Genomic DNA, 20,757 nt, shown 5'->3' with positions numbered 1-20,757 from the left:
TGCCCCTCCTGTGATCCGGGGACAGCCCACGGCAGGGCAGACGCTCTGAGCTGTGTGCTTCAGACCCACAATCGTCCAGCACAGCAAGCTTCCGGGGACAGACCCGAGGGGTAGCCCGGGCTCAGTTCCGGCCTATTCCGGCTCCACAACTCAGCTGCAACGCCGTGAGGACGCCCGCGGGCCCTCCTGGTCTCTGAATGCCCATCTTCCGACCCTCTCCCAGCAGCGCAGGGTTCAGGGCACAAGTGAGCTTCCCCCTCCTCCCTCTCGGCAGGCCTCGGGGCGGATGGAGAAGAAGCACCTGCCTCAGCTTGAGCAGGAGGACAGGGCGAGCCGAAGCCACCAGTCGTGGGGCCACAGCCTGACCCAGAAGGCCCGCGAGCCTGGGAAGGCGCAGCTCCACGCGGGGATCTCCCTCAGGGACAAACTGGCCGCCGCCGTGCGGTCATGAGGGTGGGGGGCAGGCAGACCCCAGGTGATGCCAGGGCTCCCGTCGGATCAGCCCTGCGAGTGCTTCAGCGCAAAGCCGGGCGCACGGGGAGCTCGCGGCTTTTGCATGCCTTAGTATCGTTTTTGTTCTACTTTTCGCCGGGCCACGCGGCACGTGGGATCTTAGTTCCCTGACCAGGGGTCGAATCCACGCGCCCTGCCCAGGAGGCACAGAGTCTCAGCCGCTAGACTCCCCCGCCAGGGAAGTCCCCACGCCTCAGTGTGGATGCCAGCACCTCCACCAGCCAAAGTCCTCAGTGCCCACCGGCGGTTCCCGGGCCGTGCTCCGCCCTTCTCGGCACTCCTCCCTTGTGTCTCTCCAGCCACAAGCCCACCTCGCTGGTCCTCAAATGTGCCAGGCACACTCGTGCCCCAGGGACTTCACACAGGCTGTTCCCTAGGCCAGAGGGGCTGTGCCCTGGTGGCCTCCTGGCTCCCTCCCTTCCAGGCTTCAGCTCAATGTCACCTCATCAGAGAAGCTGGACCTGGCAAGGACAGCAACCTCCCCCCAGCCACAGGCCCTCCCCGCGGGCCCTGGTAGAGAAAATGTTCCTCGACCCCTTCGTTTATTGTCCGTCTCTCCCCAAACAGAGTAGCAGCCCCGCAAGGGCAGCGGTCCGTCCGCTCGATCCTGGAACAGCACCAACGCACGACAGGCCCTCAGGCGCTACCTGTCGAAGGAACGAGCAAGCACCGCCGAACCGACTGCGTTCTAATCGACGGCTCGTCTCAGCTCCACGTCACCCAGCTCTGTGTCGGCGTCCCACAGCCGCTGGGCGTGCGCTGTGCCGGGCAGCAGTGACCCCCACCCTGGGGCCAGCCTCCCGGGCTTCGTCCAGGAAGGAAGCAACGGCTGGAAAGCGGGGTCACGCTGGAGGGGGAGCCCTGATGAGCAGATGTGAGCGGAGGTGGGGGGCGGGGAAGCACCGCCTGGAGTCAGAACGCAAACCCCCAGCCCCCCCGAAGCTGGGGGCACGGTGGCTTTGGCCAGGCCCACCCACCCCCAGCATGCAGGGGGCTCAGAGGAGGAGTGAGGGACTGAAGCTCTGCTGCAGTTCGAGAGCTCCGGTGTCTTCCAGTTTGGAGAGAAATGAAAAATCCTCATCTCATGCACCCTGGCCAGGCCCTGGGTATTCAGATTCTGCCCTGTGTCCAGACAGGCGAGGGGAGGGGCCGGCGCCTCTGGGAGGGGAGGGTCCATCTGTCCTTCTCCAGGGACCGCCCCACGTGGGGTGGGAGCCGGGGTGCCCAGGGGGACAAGCTGTGTCAGCTGATGGCGGACTGGCATACCACGAGGTGCCAGGCTGCTCCTGGCTTTGCAGTGGCCCCAGAGGCCCGGGCTCCCTGGCAGCTGGGAAGGAAAATGCCTAATCTCTCAGTGGTTCCCAGGACGGGGCCGTCCTGGCTGGGGAGACTGAAGCAGAGGTGACCCGGAGCGATCTCCACCGCCCTCCCCTCCTCTGCCCCAGGCCCAGGTTCTGCAGGGTCCCAACCCCCAGGGGCCTGTCCTGACCCCCCACCCTGAAACCCTCCGTAATTCTTCCTGCAGGAGGGGGCCTCCTCCCCACGCCACACAGGCTCCTTACCCACGAGGAGTCCCCCATCCTGGGTGGCCAGAGGGAGAGTCTGAGGACATCACGAGGTGGAGACTGGGCGTCCCCGCCGGGCCCCGTCCAAACTCCCGACCCAGGAATCTGAGAGCCGGCACCTGGTGGTTCTATGCTATGGAACGAGGGGTGTTCTGGCCACGGCAGGCGGAGTTGGGTGACTTCTCCACGAGCTCGCCCGTCCCAGCGAGTTGTTTCTGGGGCGCGCCCTCTCCTGCCTCTCAGCTGCCCCTGGAGTGAGCCCTCGAGACGCCGCGGGGTAAGGTTGAGGTGGACGGCATGACCCTGGCCGCCTCCCCCCGTGGCCCCCACGCAGGCAGGACTCACGGCCCGACTCCAGGGCTGGCGAGCAGATGAGATAACTGTTTGTGGAACCAAATACAGCGACAGCTTGCAGGCAGGCGGGCCCTGCTGTTCAAACAGCCCTCTCCCAGCACCCGGCGAGGGCATCCCCGCAGCCGCGACCCTGGCATCGCCGCGCGTGAGATGGGGGCGCTCACAGATGACACACGTTCCTGATCCCCTGGGCCTCCTGGGTGTCAGGCTCCCGCCTGGGCTCTGGGGCAGCGGCGAACAGACAGACGGAAGTCCTGCCCTCACAGAGCTGACCTTCCAGGAGGGAGGTGTGGCGCCGGGCAAAGAAGAGGCCCAGCGGGGAGGGGGAGGGGGGCCGTGGGCACTCACGGCAGAGAGGACGCTGGGCGGGGCGGAGGGGGCACCGGCAGCCACGTGTGAGGGTGGGGGGAGCACGCAGGCAGAGCCCCCGCCAGGCCCCGGTGTGCCGGGGAGACAGCAAGGCAGGCGGGGCGGGGCTGTGTGGCCCTGAAGCCACCGCAGCAATGCGGGCGATCCGGCTCTGTCCCCGGAGGAGCCACATCTGACTAGCTTTCCGGGGGCCTCTCCGGCTGCCACGTGGAGGCCCCAAACTGCCTGCCTGTGAGTGGGGGGAGGGCAAGGGTGAAGCCGGAGACCAGGTGCAGAATCTTGCTCGTGCCACGCACGCCTGACGCAGGTGCCAAGGAGACGCGGTAACTGTTTGCGGAACCAAACACAAGGACAGCTTGCGGGCAGACGAGCCCTGCCGCCCAACCCCCCTCCAGGCTCCTGGCGGGGCGTCCCCGACAGCCAGGAATCACCACTCCGCCCCGCCCCCGGGCCAGGGCGTGTCACCTGTGGAAGGCGACTCTGGGAAGCCGGGTGACCAGGGTGGGAGGCTCTTCTTGTGAATTCATCCCTCGAAACCTGGGGGACAGTGAGTTACACCGAGTGACCACTCGGCACAGCAGTTCCTGTCCCAGGAGTGAGCCCAAGAGAGCTGAAAACACACACGCACCCAGAAACGTGTACACGAAGGTTCACAGCGCATCAGTCACCCTCGCCGAAGGCAGAAGCAGCCCAGCTGTCCATCAGCTGGTGATGGACACACACAAGACGCGCAGATCCGCGCAGTCCAATCTCAGTTGTTACAAAGGAATGAAGCATGACACGTGTGACAACACGGACGAACCTCGCTGAGTGGCCAGAGGCGGTCGTGTATCTGAAACGCCCAGAACGGGCAGGTCCACGGCGACGGAACGCAGAGCAGTGGTTGCCAGGGGCTGGGGCGTGGCGGGGGCGGGGGGAGTGAATACTGGTGGGTACGGGTCTCCTCTTTTTGGGGTGATGAGAACGTTTGGGAATTTCACGGTGGTGCTGGTTGTACAACATCGTGAATGTGTTAAATGCCACCGAACCGCACACTCAAAAGTGGTTACGGTGGCAAAGGTCATGTTGTGTGTTTTACAATAAAAAAGAAACCCAGTGGGGAGACGGAGGCAGGCAGGACGCGACCTTGTCCTCCTCCCGTGGCCCGTCTGTGTTGCTAACAGCCCAGGACTGGGGAGTCCAGGTGTGATGGGGACACGCTGCCCTCCCCGCTTGGCGGCCAGGGCTGGCCCACAGCAGCGCAAACTGGGAGGGTCATGGCCCTCTTCCCAGGCGCAAGGCTCTTGGTGACCTGGGGGTCCCAGCCCTACAAGTGGGCAGGAGGGTGGCTACCTTGCTGACCCCAACCCCGGCTCCCCTGGGGCTGGTGGTCCCAGGAAGGAAGATGGTGAGGCCTGGCCCCGCTGGCTAGTGACCCACGACCTTCCAACACACGCCCCGCATCCGGAGGCATGGCCTTCGGGAGTCAGCAGGGACCCTGAGGACAGTCCGCCTAAATAACCTCATGAACCAGGAGGCCTAACCGTACCAAAGGCCCCTGTGATGTGAGGATTCGCAGCCGGAAAGGGGTTCGGGTGGCAACTGAAGGAAGCTCAGCCGCTTTGAGAATCAGATAAAAGCCTTTGGAACGCGGGGCGTCGGCACAGGTCAAGCCCAGGACCGCGTGGCCACCCTGACCCGTCCTCCCCTCCACCCCGAAGCCCCCAGGGCCGTACAAGCCCCGACAACTCCACCGACCCCCCCGGGCCAGGAACTGTGCTGCTCCCTAAGCAGGGATTTAACGATCAGACTGCAGAGATTCTGAAAAGGTTTCGCATGAACAGAGAGGAAACCGAGGCCCCAAGAAACCATATAACCTGTTCCAGCCAAGGGCAAGCCTGTGGCCGGGGTTCCAGCTGGGTGCCTGACACCCTGAACGAGGCTCTCCCACAACAAAGCCAGGCACACGTGAAGTGACAGGCGTCCTGGGACGGTCCTTGTAGATGGTGGTGACAGGCGTCCTGGGACAGTCCTTGTAGATGGTGACAGGCATTCTGGGACGGTCCCTATAGATGGTGACAGGCGTCCTGGGACAGTCCTTGTAGATGGTAGTGACAGGCGTCCTGGGACAGTCCTTGTAGATGGTAGTGACAGGCATTCTGGGACAGTCCTTGTAGATGGTAGTGACAGGCATTCTGGGACAGTCCATGTAGATGGTGACAGGTGTCCTGTGACAGTCCTTGAAAATGGTGACAGGCGTCCTGGGACAGTCCTTGAGAATGGTGACAGGCGTCCTGGGACAGTCCTTATAGATGGTAGTGACAGGCATTCTGGGACGGTCCTTGTAGATGGTGGTGACAGGCGTCCTGTGACAGTCCATGCAGGTGGTGGTGACAGGTGTCCTGGGACAGTCCTTGTAGATGGTAGTGACAGGCGTCCTGGGATGGTCCTTGTAGATGGTGGTGACAGGTGTCCTGGGACAGTCCTTGTCCATGTGTGGTGACAGGTGTCCTGGGACAGTCCATGCAGGTGGTGGTGACAGGTGTCCTGGGACAGTCTAGGCTGGCTGCACAGCTCCCCTATGAGTGCCCCCGGGGCTGCTGCCCTCGGGACAGTCGAGGGAGGTCACACATCCTTCTTCTGCCTGGTTTTCACAGCCTTGCACACACACTTACGTGCCCCGTGTGCACCCGCCACATGCCCACTCACACACAGGGCTGCCAAAGCAGGGTGAGGTCCACCATGGGCCCCGGAGCGAGCGGCTCCCCCTCCACCAGGGACCTCTCTGCAGCCCGGCCCCTCCTCACCAAGTAGACGGAAGGGCAGTGAGCTGGGAAGCACACCTTTTCAGGCATAAGTGCCCTGGCTTCAGACCGTCCTACCCACATGCTGACTGTGGGACAGAAGGGGCCTCTGCAGCCCGTGCTGGGGGCTCGGGCTCGACGCGCAGAGGGAGCACGGTTCTCCTGGATGAGCCCCACCCTCTTCGGTGCCCGTGTCTGCCCACATCTGTCCCCCAGGACCATCTTCTCAAAATGCAAACCTGACCAGCCCCGCACCCCACCCCACCCAGCCCAGCTCAAGGGGCTTTCCTGGGCCTCTGAGCCTCCAGGGATAAAGACCAGAGTCCCCTCCGGGTCCATCACGCCCCACAGTCCCCCGCCTGGTCCCGGCCCCCTGGCCTCCGTGTGGTCTGTCACCTCCGCAGGGTCGTCCCCGACACATGCCTCACAACGCCACACACCTGTACCCCCAGCACCATCGCATCACAGCAGCCCTCACTGCTGTGGCCACTTGAGAATTCCCTGTGCCCGCACCCTGCTCTGTCCGACATGGCGGCCACCAGCCAGCCAACGTGGTTGCTCAGAACTCAGAGTAGTGTAAAACACACGTGGAATCGCAAACTCTTTTTGCTTTTTTTAAAAATCTTATTTATCTTTGGCTGTGTCAGGTCTTCGTTGCTGTGTGCGGGCTTTCTCTACTTGTGGTGAGCAGGGGCACTCTTCGTTGTGGTGTGCGAGCTTCTCATTGTGGTGGCTTCTCTTGTTGTGGAGCACAGGCTCTTGGCACGTGGGCTTCAGTAGTTGTGGCGCGTGGGCTTCAGTAGTTGTGGCACGTGGGCTTCAGTAGTCGTGGCTCGCGGGCTCTAGAGCGCAGGCTCAGTAGTTGTGGCGCACAGGCTTAGTTGCTCCATGGCATGTCGGATCTTCCCGGACCAGGGATAGAACCCATGTCCCCTGCACTGGCAGGCAGATTTTTATCCACTGCACCACCAGGGAAGTCCCTCAAAGTCTTTTTTAAAAAAGATCTCAATAATTGAAAAAGAACAATTGCCTGTTGAAATGACAATATTTTGGATATATTGGGTTAAATAACAGATATCATTAAAATTATGTGGGTTTCCTTTTCCTTTTCCCCTTTTCTCATTGCGGCCACAATCCTAACTGACACAGTCTGCTCTGCTTGTGGGTGCTGGGCGCAGGCTGGGCTCACCAGGCCGTGGGGGCCGACGCGTCCCGGGAGAAGCCGTCATTCAGAGCATCTCCTGTGGGACACGGCTTCGGGTGTCCCAGAGGGCACATGGCATGTCCCACCCCCTAACAGCTACTCGGATCACAAACCGAGCAAACTCCAAACTTCCGTGAGGTCCCTGAATAGTCCAGAGACGCCGGCATGTAGAGAGGCCGTCCCAGGGCTCCGTCCACACACGATCGGACCCCGGGGAGTCAGCTATGCAAAGAGCTCGTGAGGCGACAAGATCAACGGCTGGCGGGCCACGTGGAGAGGGTCTCAGCCAGACCCCCGACCCTGAGCCTTCACAAGCGGGATCTTCCCCAGGTAAAAGCAACGCCTGTAGTGCTGTCCAGTCTGTACTCCAAGGCGCGTGGCAGACGGGGTCACAGCAAGGTGGCGGCGTCCTGGCCCCTGCCTGTGGACAGGCACCTGGTGGGGCGACACGGCTGCTCGTCGAGGGAGTGGATAGGACCGCGTACCCTGTACTCTCCTGCCCAGATATCCTCTACGACAGCAGAAGGACCTCTCTGCCAGGACCATAGCCACCCCCGCCGTCCACATCCGCGCTGCCAGCACAGCCTGGTGTGAAAGTGTCAGCACACAAACACCTGCCCTTCCCTCCGCCCTGTGCACAGCCAGCTCAGACACGGAATGCTGCCGTCTGTGCTCTGCCCGGGGCAGGGGTGGCCGGTGCCCCACTCTGACTTCTCAGGGGCAGGGAGGTCGGAGGAAAGGGCTCCTGTGTTTACTGCGCTCACGAGTCCAGGCTGGGCTGGGTGGGCTCGGGAAGCCCAAGGCCCAGGGAGAAGTTGCGCCAGCTGTTGGGGGAACCAGGTGTGGCGGAAACACAGAGGCTCTGGACTCAGATGACCTGGGCTCCTGAGCTGGAATCCCACCTCTGCCACCGAGGTGGGATGTGATGACGCCAGCCCCAGTTTCCCTCTGTGAGCTGGGAGGGGAGCGGAGCATGGGTGTGCAGGGCACACAGCCCCGGTCCCTGGCTCTGAGCTAGCTGCGTCCCCAGCGTGGGGAGGCGGGTCAGCAGGCGTGGGGGCCTGAGCTACGCTGGATCACCCCACTTTGGGCAGGAGGACGCAGGCGCAGGCTGGGAATCGGAGAAACAGGGTGTGACTGCAGAGCTGTGGCACCACTGGCACTGAGTGGCCCCCAGAGAGGGGCTGCGACAGCCAGGTCTAGAGCCACCAATCAGCCAGATACACCCGACCTTTCACCCTCATTGCAACCCAAAGAGGGAGGAGCCAGTGCGACAGTATTTTGCATTGAAATAGACTCAGAGAGGGTGAGCGATGTGCTGCCGGTCACACAGTGACCAGGAAGGGAATTGGGATTCAAATCTCAGCAGTGGGGTTCAGAGAGGCCAGGCTGGTGCCCCTTCCCCTCCACACAGCCTGGGTGAACAAGCTGGGGGGGGGGGGCTGTGGCCTCCTCTGGTCCTAACGACCCTCCTGCCTCTCAACATGTCCCCCGCCTGCCTGTAAGGGGGGCCACAGCAGCTGGAGGGCTTTCCTTTCCTGCAGTGGCTTCATCCTGGCTTTCTCGGGTGCTCCCGGGTCGGGACCACAGGGTGAGTACTTCCCCGTGGGTTCCGCACGTGGCCCAGGGCTGTCAGGTACACAAGGAGACCTCCGGACCTGCCCCGGAAGCTGCGGCTCCTGCCCTGCCCCCACTGTGGACTTTTCTCTGCTCAAATAAACAGAAGGCGCCCAGTGCCGGACGTCCTCCCAAACCTCCTCCTGCCACGTCCGCCACGCTCTGGCCTCAGGGGCAGTGGGAGGTCCAAGCACCCCTGCTCGGGGAGGCTGGAAGCAGGTGTGGACAGTAAGCAGGATGGACACCGGACGCCAAGAGCGTGCGGGTGGTCGCCGAGCGGGACTGCGGGCACCCTGGCCCCAAGAGAAGGTTTCCTCGTTGCAGCCAAAAGCATCTCTGCTTTCCTTCCCACCGACACGTGGCTGCCGGTGCAGTCGCCGGGGTACAAAGAGCCGAAGTCCTGACTTGTTTTATCGCCGCAGAAAACCGCTGCACACGGTGCGTCCGTCGGAGGCTCCGCTCAGCCACGCACCGAGTGCCCCGGGTATGCCGTGAACTCAGACGCGGGAACCGGGAACCCACTGTTCCTCACTTTCCTTATCCTGAGTTTCCATCCCTAGCGCCAGGCCTCCGCCTGGCTCTTTCCACGGAGGTTACGAGGGTGACATCCTGCCCAGGAGCCTGTTTACAGATGCCAAGCCCGCGCTGGCATCTGTGTGCTTGGCGTAGGGGCCCCGCCCTCCGCACTGCCTCATCTGGGCCCCCACGGAGCAGGGTTCCGGCCTCAGAACCGTGGCAGCAGAAGCACGCCCGCTCCTTCTTTGCCCAGAAGTCTGGGGGCATGAGGCCCAGAAAGGATTTGGAGGTTTGTCCAACTGTCTTGGAGCCTGACCCTCAGAACACGCAGCGTGGTGCCCGCGCAGCCTGGCCTGGACCCGGACACCCACGCCTCTAGGAGCTGTGACCTCGTGCAAAAAAGGAGCCTCTACCAACCCACCCCTCTGAGCTCCCCCCTCCCCGCGAGCCTGGGCCCTCAGAGGCCACACCCCAGACGGACACCCACCAATCGCGAGCTACCAGCCTCCTCCTGCCGCTCCCTCGGACGCAGCCGGACGCAGAGGCTCCAGGTGGGGGGACATGGGAATCTGTGGGGGGCTCTAAGGAAGCATGCCTGCAGGCCCCACACTGGCCCTCCGGAGTCGGAACTTGGCGGAAAGCTCAAGGGGCCTGTCCACCCTCTGGTGGACCTCTCCCGGCCTCAATGTCCCCGTCTGGAGAATGGGACAGCAAGGGTGCCCACTTCAGGGTTGTCCTGAGGTCACGTGAGAGGAGACAGCCTGCCATCGGGGTGTGAGCTGCTGTTGGTGCTGCGTTACGATCACTCTACCCCCTGCCTGGACGACTACCTGTCCAGCAATGCAGCGATGGGTGACAGCACCTTCCAGAGCCAGTTTGGTCCAGTAAATGCAACAGTGGCCACTTTCCCACGTTTACAAGTTAGAGTTCAGGCCGCCCCACCCGGGTCTGGGAGGTGACACCAGCTGCCCAACAGCGATGCGAGCGTTCTAACAGACAACGTCCAGTGGCTTCCAGAGGGCCTCGAGTGACAATGACCACCCCTCCCCTGTCCAGGGTGGTGGCACGGGGGAGGGGGCTGGCCTTGGGCCTCTGTGACCCAGACACGGCAGAGGTGCTCACCTTCCCCGGCCCTGATCCCAGGTGGCCCCCAGCCCCAGGTGGTGCCCTGGATGTCAGTTACAACTGTGCCCCACGAGCCTGAGACTGTGTCCAGGTGAGGGTTCCGACATCTGGGGCGTTAACCCCCCCTTAGCACCCAGCAGTCACCACCAGCCCCCCCAGGTGTGGAAGGAACCCTGACAGGCGGGCCGGGGACCAGGGCTACAGACACAGGGAGGCCAAGGCGGCTGCTGTCTGGGTGGAGGTGGGGCACCCAGGCTCCCCTCATGGAATCGACAGCCCACACCTCCCCGGGCGGGCGTCTGTGAAACGGGGAAAGTCCCACCGCCCCGCAGGCTGTCCCGCAGACTCAGGCGGTGAGTGTGAGCGCTGAGCCTCGCTGGGCAAGGCATGCCTGGTCCCCAGGCTGACTCGTGCTGGCGGCAGGACAGACCACACACAGTGAGAGCTGGGCCACGGAAAGCCAGTTCCCGCCCCCAGAGCACCGCTCATTAAGCACCTACTGTGTGCTAGCCCTTCACCTCGCCCACGTTCCGGATTCTGAGCACACACGTGTGCACACACTGACTGGCAAGGGAATTCAGAAGAACTGAATTCAACCGCCACCCTGCAGGTCCTGCAGGAGGCAGACAAGTGGCTGGAAGGGGGAGGGCGCCGAGAGCTCCAGGGCACTTCCAGGTGGCAGGGAGATGCCTCCCGACACCACCCTCCCCTGCTGCCCGGAGCCCAGTGCGCAAAGCCGCCCTCTACAGCAGCCTCGTGGGCTTGGATCTCGCGGATTAGTGACCCAGCCTGCCGGCGTCTCCAGATCCTTACGTAGGAAGGAAAATTAATTTCTTCCAGTTACGCAGAAATGAAAATATGTGGACCCAAATCAGAGAGATTTCCTGGAGGTGGTAACTCATTATGCGGATCACCTGGTGACAGAGGAAGGGCTGGTGGGTGGCCCAGAGCAGCCCCAGAGGGTCCTGGAGGAAGATGTCCGCCCCACATCCTCCAGCTCGCCAGCCCGGGGACCCTGGGTGGGCTTGTGAGCAACCGGGTACCACGTCCCTTCCCCCCCATCACACACAGATCAAGGCAACTCCAGAGAGAGCCGGATTCCGACAGAAAATTGGTCCTAATGTGATATCCCCTCCCACCCAGCGTCCGCCTAGCTCTCGGGAGCCCCAGGCGCCACATCTGTTCCTCTGCTCAGCGCCCCTACCCTCCTCTTCCCTCGCATCGCATGAGGGTGGCCCGGCAACAGAGCCCCACGCAGCCAGGCTCTTTAGGGACCCGGCTGTCAGCTGCACAGAACAGAGAACAGAACCCCCTGCCTCCCTGGGACCCCCATGCAGAGGACAGAAGGTGGGAGGTGGGGTGACACAGCGAGACCCCAGTGCCCATCACAGTGCCAGCCCTCTATGAGTGTGCCCTGCCCCTGCCCCTGAAAAGATGCGGGGGGCTTCCTGGCGTCCAGGGCAGGCAAGAGCTAACCCCCCCAGGGGCCCAACCTCAAGAAGTTTCTCAAAACTTGCGGCAACTTGGGAGAGCGACGAGGGACACAGAATAGCTGCCCTCCCTCTGTCCCCGGCCAGCCCCTGTCCTCTGAAGGCGGCCGCCCTGGGAACCTCCTGTTTCTGGGTCCAGGGGAGGAAACACACGCCCAGTTAGACATAATGATTTGGTGTCCTGGCCGCTGGTCAAAGTCAGGGCCTGATGGTTGCTCAGATCATCTCCCACAGGAGCACAAGATCTCTATTCTCAAAGGAAATATGTTTCCCCCTGGTCTCTGTAACAGGCCAGAGATCGGCCAGCCTCAGCCCAAATCGTGGGGAATACAGTTATTCTGGGGGGGGGGACTGGCAGGGGTCTCCACTCCTACAGGGGTCTGAGCACACACGCAGTTCCCAGGGGCCGGAAGGCGGAACAGCCTGGGGCTGTGTGTTCAGAGCCCGGTGCCTCAGAGTGTGGCTTGCCACCAGCCCCGCCGCCTTCTGCTCCACGTAAGCCCGTCTAGGGCTGAATTTCCAGCCATCTGTCCCTCCACGTCGGCTCACACCTCCCTCCCCGCCGTTCCCACAGCCTGGCTCCCAGCCTGCCCAACATGCAGATGGACGGTTCCCAAAGCGTGTGAGCAGAATCGCTGCCACGGGGCTGCGCCCGAGGCCCCGGAGCTGTCAGGATCCAGCGGCTGCTGTTCAAGACCTTCTCCCCAGCCACGGGGAGTGGGGCAGGACCCAACCCCCAGGACTTCACGCCTAAAAATGTTTAACGGCTCCTGCGCTGGGAGGCATATCCAGGAACCAAAACAAGAGGGGGAGGGGCTAGAAGGAGCTCTGGCCCTCCCCAGCCTGGCCACAGGCACCTCCATCTGTCCTAGGGTCACCCTCTCTGCCCCCCAACCAGTCCCCTGTCACATGGCCCGAGGCCTCTTTGTCGGGAAGCGCGGGCACCGCAGGGGAAGCCACAGGACTCCCCACCTTCCGCACGCAGGTCCCACCTTAGGTCTGACCACACCCCCAGCAGGTCAAGCTCCCGCTCACCTTGGGGGTGGTCAGTGGGCGGGCGCTGACTGGGCTGGCCCCACCCCGCTGTGGGCTCCAACTTTGCAAAGTGGGGAGGGGGGGCCTCGGGAGGCCCACGCACTCTGCCTGGCTGCAGGGAGACCCTAGGACAGCAGCCGCGGGCGGAGTCGGGTGACAGCGCGGCAGCGCGCGGACGGACGGGGACACTTACGGTCCGGGGGTCCGGCGGACGGGAGGCGATTGCACTCTCGCGACCCGGCTCCTGAAGCGGCTTTTCTTTCGAACTCGGTCCCTGCCTCCGTAACTTGGGGGCAAACCGCGCGCTGTCTTCTCGCGCCGGCCGCGCTCAGGCGCGAGACGGGGCCGGGGCGCGCAGGGCGGCTGCCCGGGCCATGCCCAGTCGCGTTCCGGGCCGCTCACTCCGCCCGCCGGCCGCCCGCGCGGGAACAAAGCGCGCACGCCGCCCCGGGCGGTCTCCGGCCTCCGCGGCCCGCGCCCGCTCCAGCCGCCGCGCCTTTGGCTCGCGGGCGCCGGCTCCGGCTGCCGCGCGCTCGCCCGAGCGTCTCACGGGGCCCCGCGGCCCCCGCCCCGCGCGCCCCGCCTCCGCCTCCTGCCCCTCGTCGCCGCCGCCGCCGCCGCTGCGCCACCTGCCTCCCGCTCGGCGCCCATCGCGCTCAGCTCCGCCCCGGGGCGCCGGGCTCCGTGCGGGGTCGGCGCGGGAGAGTGGCTCCGCCCGCCGCCGCCCAACGCCGAGGGCCGCCCCCGCCGTCCCAGCCACTCGGGCAGCCGCGGACCCCGGGGCGCGTCCTGAGAACTCGGCCGAGGGCGCGGGCCAGCCTTGGGGGCCGCAAGCTCTAGGGCGCAGCCGGCGGCCGGGAGCGCGGGTGCGAGTGTGGGGGCTGCGCGGGCGGAATGCGGGTGCGCGGGGTGCCGGGGTGGGAGAGCGGCTGCTGTGGAGAGAGAGACGCGCGCCGCTCAGTAGGGAGGGATGTCCGTGAGGGGAGCGCAGGGTGCCGCGAAGCGAGGAGCGCGGAGAGTGTGGGAGCGCGGGATGTCGTGGTGGGGGTGCCGCGGGGGTGGCAGTGTGGGTGCCGTGGGCCGGGAGCGCGGGCTGACGTGGGGATAGCCGTGAGGGTGCCGTGCAGGGAGCTCGAGTGGCGCGCTCGGCGGGCCCCTCGCCCGCGCCCACCCCCGCCGCCGCCTCCGCCTCCGCAGGCCGCGCCCTGGGCGGGCGGGTGGGGGCCTGGAGCTGAGAGCGCCGCCGCGCACACCCACCTCGGAGCAGTCGGCGGGCGCCCGCCTCGCAGTTTTACAGCCGCAGCGTCTGGCGTCCCGGCGGGAGGCGAGCGGCAGGCGTCCCTCCTCCGGCCGCCGCGCCCCCCCGCCCGCCGCCTGCCGCCTGCCGCCTGCCGCCTGCCGCCTGCCGCGTGGGCCGGGCCGGGCCGGGGCCGCCTCCGCGCTCAGCCGGCAGGGGGCGCCCTCTCGCCGCGCCCCGCACCGCGCGCCCTGGTGGCCTCTGCCCCACGCTGACCGAGTTACGGAGCGGAGTGCGGGGGGCGCAGGATTCCCGCTCACAGCTTCTGGCCTGGGGCGTTTGCGTGTGCTCTGCATTTATCTGCGTCCCATTCGTTTAATGTCACCCTGCAGGAACACCCAAGCCGCTGCCCTGGCCTCTGTGCGCCCCGCTTCTCCTTGCCTGCAGCCCTCGCCCTACCTCCCTACCCGCGCCCACTTTGCCTCTTTCCCTAAAGTGCTTTGCGGCATATCTGGTGCGTTTGCCCGGTTAGTACATTCTAGCAAAATCGGTGCCTTTTCCCTTTCTTCTTCCTCCAACAGACACAGGCTGTTTCTTAGAGACAAGCTGGGGTCCCAAGGTCACGGTCTTAGGAGACAGAGGAGCCAGAACTTCAGAACACTACAGCCCTGGTTTGCATCTCATTTGGCATAAATCTGCATGCGAAGTTCCAAGGTCCCCAATTCCCAAGTACAAAAATACAGCAATGTGCCAAAAAATATCCTTCTTCTTGACTGAGCCCTGCCCACCGGGGCGAGCTAGGCAGAGGAAGCTGGTGGGAACACAGTGCAAGGCTCGGGGCGGGGCACCACCGTCCCATCCTGGTTGCCACCCCCAGAGGCACTGCTCCGGGGTCTGTCAGCTGGGTCACCAACTAGCCATGTGGCCTCCCAGTCCCTCGACCTCCTGGGCCTCTGTCCTTGTGGAAATGAGGGGTGTGGTGAAGGATTACTTGGAACACAAATGTCTGGCATCTCCCATCCCCTGGCTTTCAGAGTGTGATCAGGTGTGGACCCCTCCTGTCCTGGGGGAAGAGCAAAGGGTCCTGAACCCGTGTCACAGAAGAACGTGGATTTAAAAGCAAGTGTTCCAGACTTCATACATCGGCGTTTATTCACACCGGCTCCCTTACTTCATGACCAGACTTCATACATCGGCGTTTATTCACACCGGCTCCCTTACTTCGTGACCGGACTTCATACATCGGCGTTTATTCACACCGGCTCCCTTACTTCGTGGGCTCTGAGGCGCCATACATTTTAAGACGCACCATCATTTTAAGTGCCACTAAGAAAAGAGAACACTCTCGCCGTTGTAAGCCTAAGATGCCTCTAGGTTTCAGATATGTTAACATGCCACCAGTGGGCCAGGTGGAGCATTGAGCATCGAACAGACAGCCTGAAGCCAGCCTCAGGGGCTTTCGGCCAGGCCGACGGACAGGTGGACTGACGGACAGGCACCAGATTCTCACAGAGCATTAGCAGAAGCTGGGTCCAGCCTGGGCTCTGCTGCACCTTGACCCCTACAAACAGCACATCGTTGTCAGTTCTTTGTGTTAAATTAGCAATTGCAGGAGCTTCCCTGGTGGTCCAGTGGGTGAGACTCCGCGCTCCCAATGCACGGGACCAGGGTTCGATCCCTGGTCGGGGAACTGGATCCTGCACGCATGCCACAGCTAAGACCCAGTGCAGCCACGTAAATAGATAGATAGATAAATATTTAAAAGATTATCAGTTGCATTGTCACTGATTTAAACAGGGTGCTGAACACCACTGGAGACGTGACAGATCCCAAAACACCAAGAATAAAACTGCAATCATTAGAGACCACGCTCAGGTCCCGAGCCAGTCCAAAGGCTCCCGTGTCCCCACCTGGGAGGACTGAGGCCTGTGGTGACTGGGTCAGACGGACAGCCAGGCCAGTCTGGCCACATCACAGTCATGGTGAGTCACTGCAGGAGCTGCCACATTGAGGAGGGCTTGCTGGGGGCAGGCACTGAGCTGAGCACAAGCTCTGCATTTTCCCACTTAGTTCTCACCTATCTGCCAGGCAGAGGCTACTGGAACCCCCATTTTACAGGTGGAGGGACTGAGGCTCCGACTGGCTGCATGGCCACACAGACCCACACGGGTGGAGGCTGAATGCCCACGCTGCCGCTACACTTTGGGCTCCCTTTTGCCTCCCGTGGGCTGGTTTCTCACTCTGGAGATGGCCCAGGAACAACCCCTGGGTCTTTGGCGGAGCTGGAGTCCCACCAGGCCAACTTGGCCTGGGCGTGCAGACCACCAGCCACTGCAGACCACTTGTCTTTAAAAATAATGCTGAGGGACTTCCCTGTCCAGTGGGTAAGACCCCGCACTCCCAATGCAGGGGGCCTGGGTTCGATCTCTGGTTAGGGAACTAGATCCTGTATGCATATCGCAACTAAGAGTCTGCGTGCTGCAACTAAGAGCTGGTGCAGCCTAAATAAATATTAAAAAACAATAATTCTGAGTGATGGTGGACTTCCTCAAACACGTATCTGTTATATGTAAAAATCTTCAGCAGAAGTTTAAATTAGCTTCCAAGAGTATAAAATCTGACATAGTGTTAAATATGAATATTTCGAAATAAAAGGGTGGCTGATGGGCTAGAAGTGATAGCGTTTCGATAGGCATCACTGTCCACTTAAAAATACGCGCACGAACTCTTAACATCTGAATTTTCACCAGCTCCCTAGCTGACACAATGAGCTTTTAGATACAACACCAAAAGCCTGATCCTTGAAAGAAAAATTGGATAAGTGGACTTCATTAAAATTTAAAAACTTCTGCTCTGTGAAAGACACTATTAAGAGAATGAAAAGACAAGCCACAGAATGGGAGAAGATGTTTGCAAGACACATACCTGATAAAGAACTGTTATCTAAAATATATAGGGACTTCCCTGGGGGTCTAGTGGTAAAGAATCTGCCTTCCAATGCAGGGGGCGCGGGTTCGATCCGTGGTCAGGGAAGATCCCACATGCCGTGGAGCAACTGAGCCCGCACACCACAACTACTGAGCTCGCGTGCCTCGACTAGAGCCCACGCGGAGAAGCCCACGCACTGCAGCGAAAGAGCCCACGTGCCTCAACAAAGATCCCGCGTGCTGCAACTAAGACCCAACACAGCGAAAAATAAATAATAAATCTTTAAAAAAATATATGTCTATAAAGCCTCCTCTCTGACACCTGAATTTTCACACAGCTCCTTCCCCCCTCTCCGTATATTTCCATTCCACCCAATAGAATTTTGTCCTAACGTGTTTAGATGCCGCTATCACACAGAACTATGTAAAAACGTTGGAATGACAAGATTTTAAACATTCTCGCGTGTTCCAGTTTGCCATCTGGATTGGGTTATCATTATAATTACTGGTAATATGCAGCTGATACAAACCGTGCAGATTTATTACACATGTTGAGAATTATTAAACATAAAAGGTAAATTTTTATTAGAAATATCTCTCCTAAAAAGAGGGATGGACAGATTTTGTGGAGTAGTTTGTGTATCCTTCCATCCATATTACTTATTGCCAGGAAAAGACAAAGTTCCACATTAATCCCATTCCTGTCGTGGGTTTTTAATGTGAAAGTGTGAGAAACCCCAATCACACAAGTAAATAGATCAGGATCAGAGGCTGATGTGCCCTAGTGGTACCACCGTGGCCTCCTTCCATCAGTTTTGTGCCCCGAACCCCGGGGTGACCAGTCACAAGAGCGATTTTTAAGGACTGTCAGTTGCCAAGTCCATAGGCCTCCTTCAGTTTTGTGGCAAAGACTGGAAATGGCCCGAACTGCAAGAAACTGTGTTTGCTGCAAGTGGGGAGGCGGAGAGGAGGCATCGTGGGGGGCCCAGCAGGGAGACACCGGCCTTTTTGTGGTAAGTGAGAGAGGGATGACTACGCAGAGGAAGCTGGGAAAAGGGGCTGCACCCGGGCCCAGGTGGGCGGCATCCTGCCCTGGCCATCAGCCACCTGTGGGCATCAGAGTCTGGGGCTTTGAGTCAACCACGAAGGCAGGGAAAGAAGCCTGAGCAGAGAGAGTCCTGGGCTCCAGTGTGAAGCCCCCCCAGCCCTGGGGGCATCTCTTTGTTCCCCCCGGCCCCTCACACAAGACTGGTCCTCCCACCCCGATCCAGGGATGGCTCCTCCTGCAGAAGGGGAGGCCCACCCAGAGCCCCAGGCAGAGACACTCTAGCAGGGCTGAGCGGGAGGTCCGTGAGGTCACCCTGTCCACCTGGCTTCAGGGCTGCAGAGTAAGATTGTGCAGGGAGTACACTGCCCCAGAGGGCAGGCAGGGAAGGCAGGTGCGGCTGCACTGGGGGCAGAAGTGCCTTCCTTTGTCCTCACAAAGGCAGCTCTGCCTGTCACCAAGGGGCCCTGTCAACCAGCTCTGAGATACCTTCTTGGTGTGTCTACGGGGAAGCCTGCCTTCCTGGGCCACTGGCCCCCCACCCACCCCTCACTCGCCCCTCTTCCTCCTCACCGGCTCAGCCACCACTTGGTGTAGGTCTCCATTCTAAACATCCCCGCGAGAGCTGCTCCAGGGTACCGCTCAGCCCTGGACCCTGCCCAGCCAGCCACAGTCCATCTGCAGGTTCAGAAAGTGGCTCATTCTTGGCTCAGAAGTGGGCATGTGATCCCACTCCAGCCAGTGGGATGTGCGGAGAGGGGGTTCTGGAGAATTTTCTGGCTCCCACGTGCCTAGAGGAAGCTCCTGTGTCCTTGCTCCTGTTGCTACCCCATGGCCAGCACCCTGAGGATGACGCTGATGCGGGGCGGGGCGGGGGGAGATGGACGGAAAGGATGGGGGCCCCTCAGAGCATTGTTGAGCTGCTGAATCCCACCATGCTTCCTGAAACCCACCATGAAACCCACCATGCTTATGGAACTGCTGGTTCAATAGTACATTTCCTATTGTTCGAGCTGGTTTCAGCTGAGTCTGTTTCTTGCAACCCGAAGCATTCTAACTATATGCCTTCCTTTCCAGAGGCTCTTGATCTCAGCCGTCTGCGGGCGGCTGCAGGTTATTAATTATCACTCTTGATGCAGAGGAGCTCAAATTTAATATACATCAGAATCACCTGGAGCGATTGTGAAAACGAAGGCTGCTGGGATGGGGACCTGGCAAGTACTGAGGCACAGAAACCCTCGGTATACAAGAGAAATCCCATTTTAACCCAATGTTTTAAAATACTAGAATAAACGACAGAAATCCATACGAGCAAAGTATCAAAACTTTAAATAAAGACGGGATTGCCATTACTGATTTCTCCTTTGGGGTCGGGCTCCACAGCCGGGCACTGCCTGGCTCCTTCCCCTGAGATGGGATTAGAAGGGCTGGGAGGCCCAGGAGCCTGCATTACACAGTCATCACTCTGCCCTTTCCTCCACGTGATTCTGGGGAGGGTAAGGCCGCTTTGTGGGAAACAGGACCCCAAATCATGACTCAGGTCACTCACAGGCAGACTCCCCCTGGTGCTCAGGCCAGCCCTTCAGGTGGAGTCAGCCCGGCAGGTGGGCAGGCTGAACTTCCTACCTGGATTCTGGGAATGGGAAACAGCCTCTGGGAAATGCTTTGTTCTGGGGCAGGATGTGAACAAGTGGCCGGCACTGTCTTATTTGGTCCTCCCAGAGTTCGGTCAAGGCCAGAAGGCGGGGCAGTGGAGTGGAAGTGAGACCCGGAGGGAGGGAACCAGCAAAAGCCACCGTCCACCCAGGGCTGGAGAGGCGGGAGGACACGGATTCATGCAGCAGCTCCTGTCCCTTCCGGTGGGGCTGCTCCAGGGACCCTCGCTCCCCGCCTGCGTCCTCCCCTGCGGTGGCGGTGGTGCCGGGGGAACACAGGTGAGAGTAGCGGGGGGCTGGCGGTCGCGAGCCAGCAGGTGCGCCCGGAAGTGGGGGCAACGGCATGTGGGCGCGGCATGGGAGTGGGAGGGGACTAGGGGCGTGGGTGGGGATTAAGAATATGGGCGGGGCTGGGAGTGGGCGGGGTGTGGGTGTGGGCGCGGCCCGAGTAGGGACTGAGGATCTGGGCGGAGCGCCAGGACAGCGGCCAGCTAGGCAGAGCCTGGACAGAGCCGCCAGGCTGGACTCCCTATCCCTCCGTGGGGCTCCCTCCACCTGGCCCAGGGCTCCTCAGAATCCTGGAGTCCTGGGACATGCTTCTGGGGGCTCCCAAGCCTTGACTCCAGGTCATTTGTTTTTACCCGCACCGAAGCTTTGTCAGGAATCGGGATGACGGTCACGTTGTGAGAATTGTGAAGTCAAGTTCTCTGGGCAAAGCCGTTAAATATCCTGTGTGCAAAGCCAGGCAGCTAAAATCCCAGTTCCAGGCTGGGCCAAATGCAGCCCCGGCCAGGTGTTCTCAAAGGAGCTCTCCTGTGGCGGGGGAGCAGCCACCTGGCGTCCCACCTGCGCAGGGGCGGTGCTAGGTGCTTCAGACACGCTCTCATCCAAACCCCGGAACAACCCCGGGGCAGGTAATGATCCACCTTCCTGCAGATGAGGAAACGCAGGCCCAGAGAGACCAAGAACCCACAGAGGGTGGTGGCGCCGGGGGTCCCAGAGGTTCTCCCAGCACCCCAGCCCGGGCGCCCCTTAGCTGCACGGCGCTGCCAGCCCTACGCTGCTCGCTTCCGCCCTGCAATCTGGCCGGTCACACCCTGCCACCTCCTGGCCCATCCATCTACCAGCCTGTCCACGCCTTGGGTGATGGTCACAGGAAAGGAGGCCGCGGAAGGGCGGCCCATCTGCCTTCCAGATTGCAGGGAGGAACCAAGGCGGCGGCTCTCGAGGGCTGGGCGCTGCTGGGAGGCCCAGGAAGACTCAGATGTTGCTCAGGGCCCGGGGTGGCAGAGCTGCGGCAGTGCAGGCACAGTGCCCGTGGG

General features: G+C 61.6%; 1 protein-coding gene across 2 annotated transcripts in view; it reads right to left on the bottom strand.

The window, feature by feature from the left end:
- The window catches only part of CBFA2T3 (CBFA2/RUNX1 partner transcriptional co-repressor 3), an 84,123-nt gene that overhangs the window by 41,895 nt on the left and 21,471 nt on the right, over positions 1–20,757 (bottom strand). Inside the window, exon 1 of one of the 2 annotated variants that reach the window (XM_073795720.1) lies at positions 12,765–13,239. The exons of the other annotated variant lie outside the window; for it this stretch is intronic. The gene's annotated coding sequence lies outside the window, so the exon portion shown is untranslated. Of the gene's footprint in view, positions 1–12,764; positions 13,240–20,757 lie in introns of those variants that run through there. 2 annotated transcript variants of the gene reach the window in all.

This window comes from Tursiops truncatus, chromosome 19 (genome assembly GCF_011762595.2).
Source record: "Tursiops truncatus isolate mTurTru1 chromosome 19, mTurTru1.mat.Y, whole genome shotgun sequence".
Taxonomy (NCBI): Eukaryota; Metazoa; Chordata; class Mammalia; order Artiodactyla; family Delphinidae; genus Tursiops; species Tursiops truncatus.
This window is presented reverse-complemented; position numbering and strand designations above follow the sequence as displayed.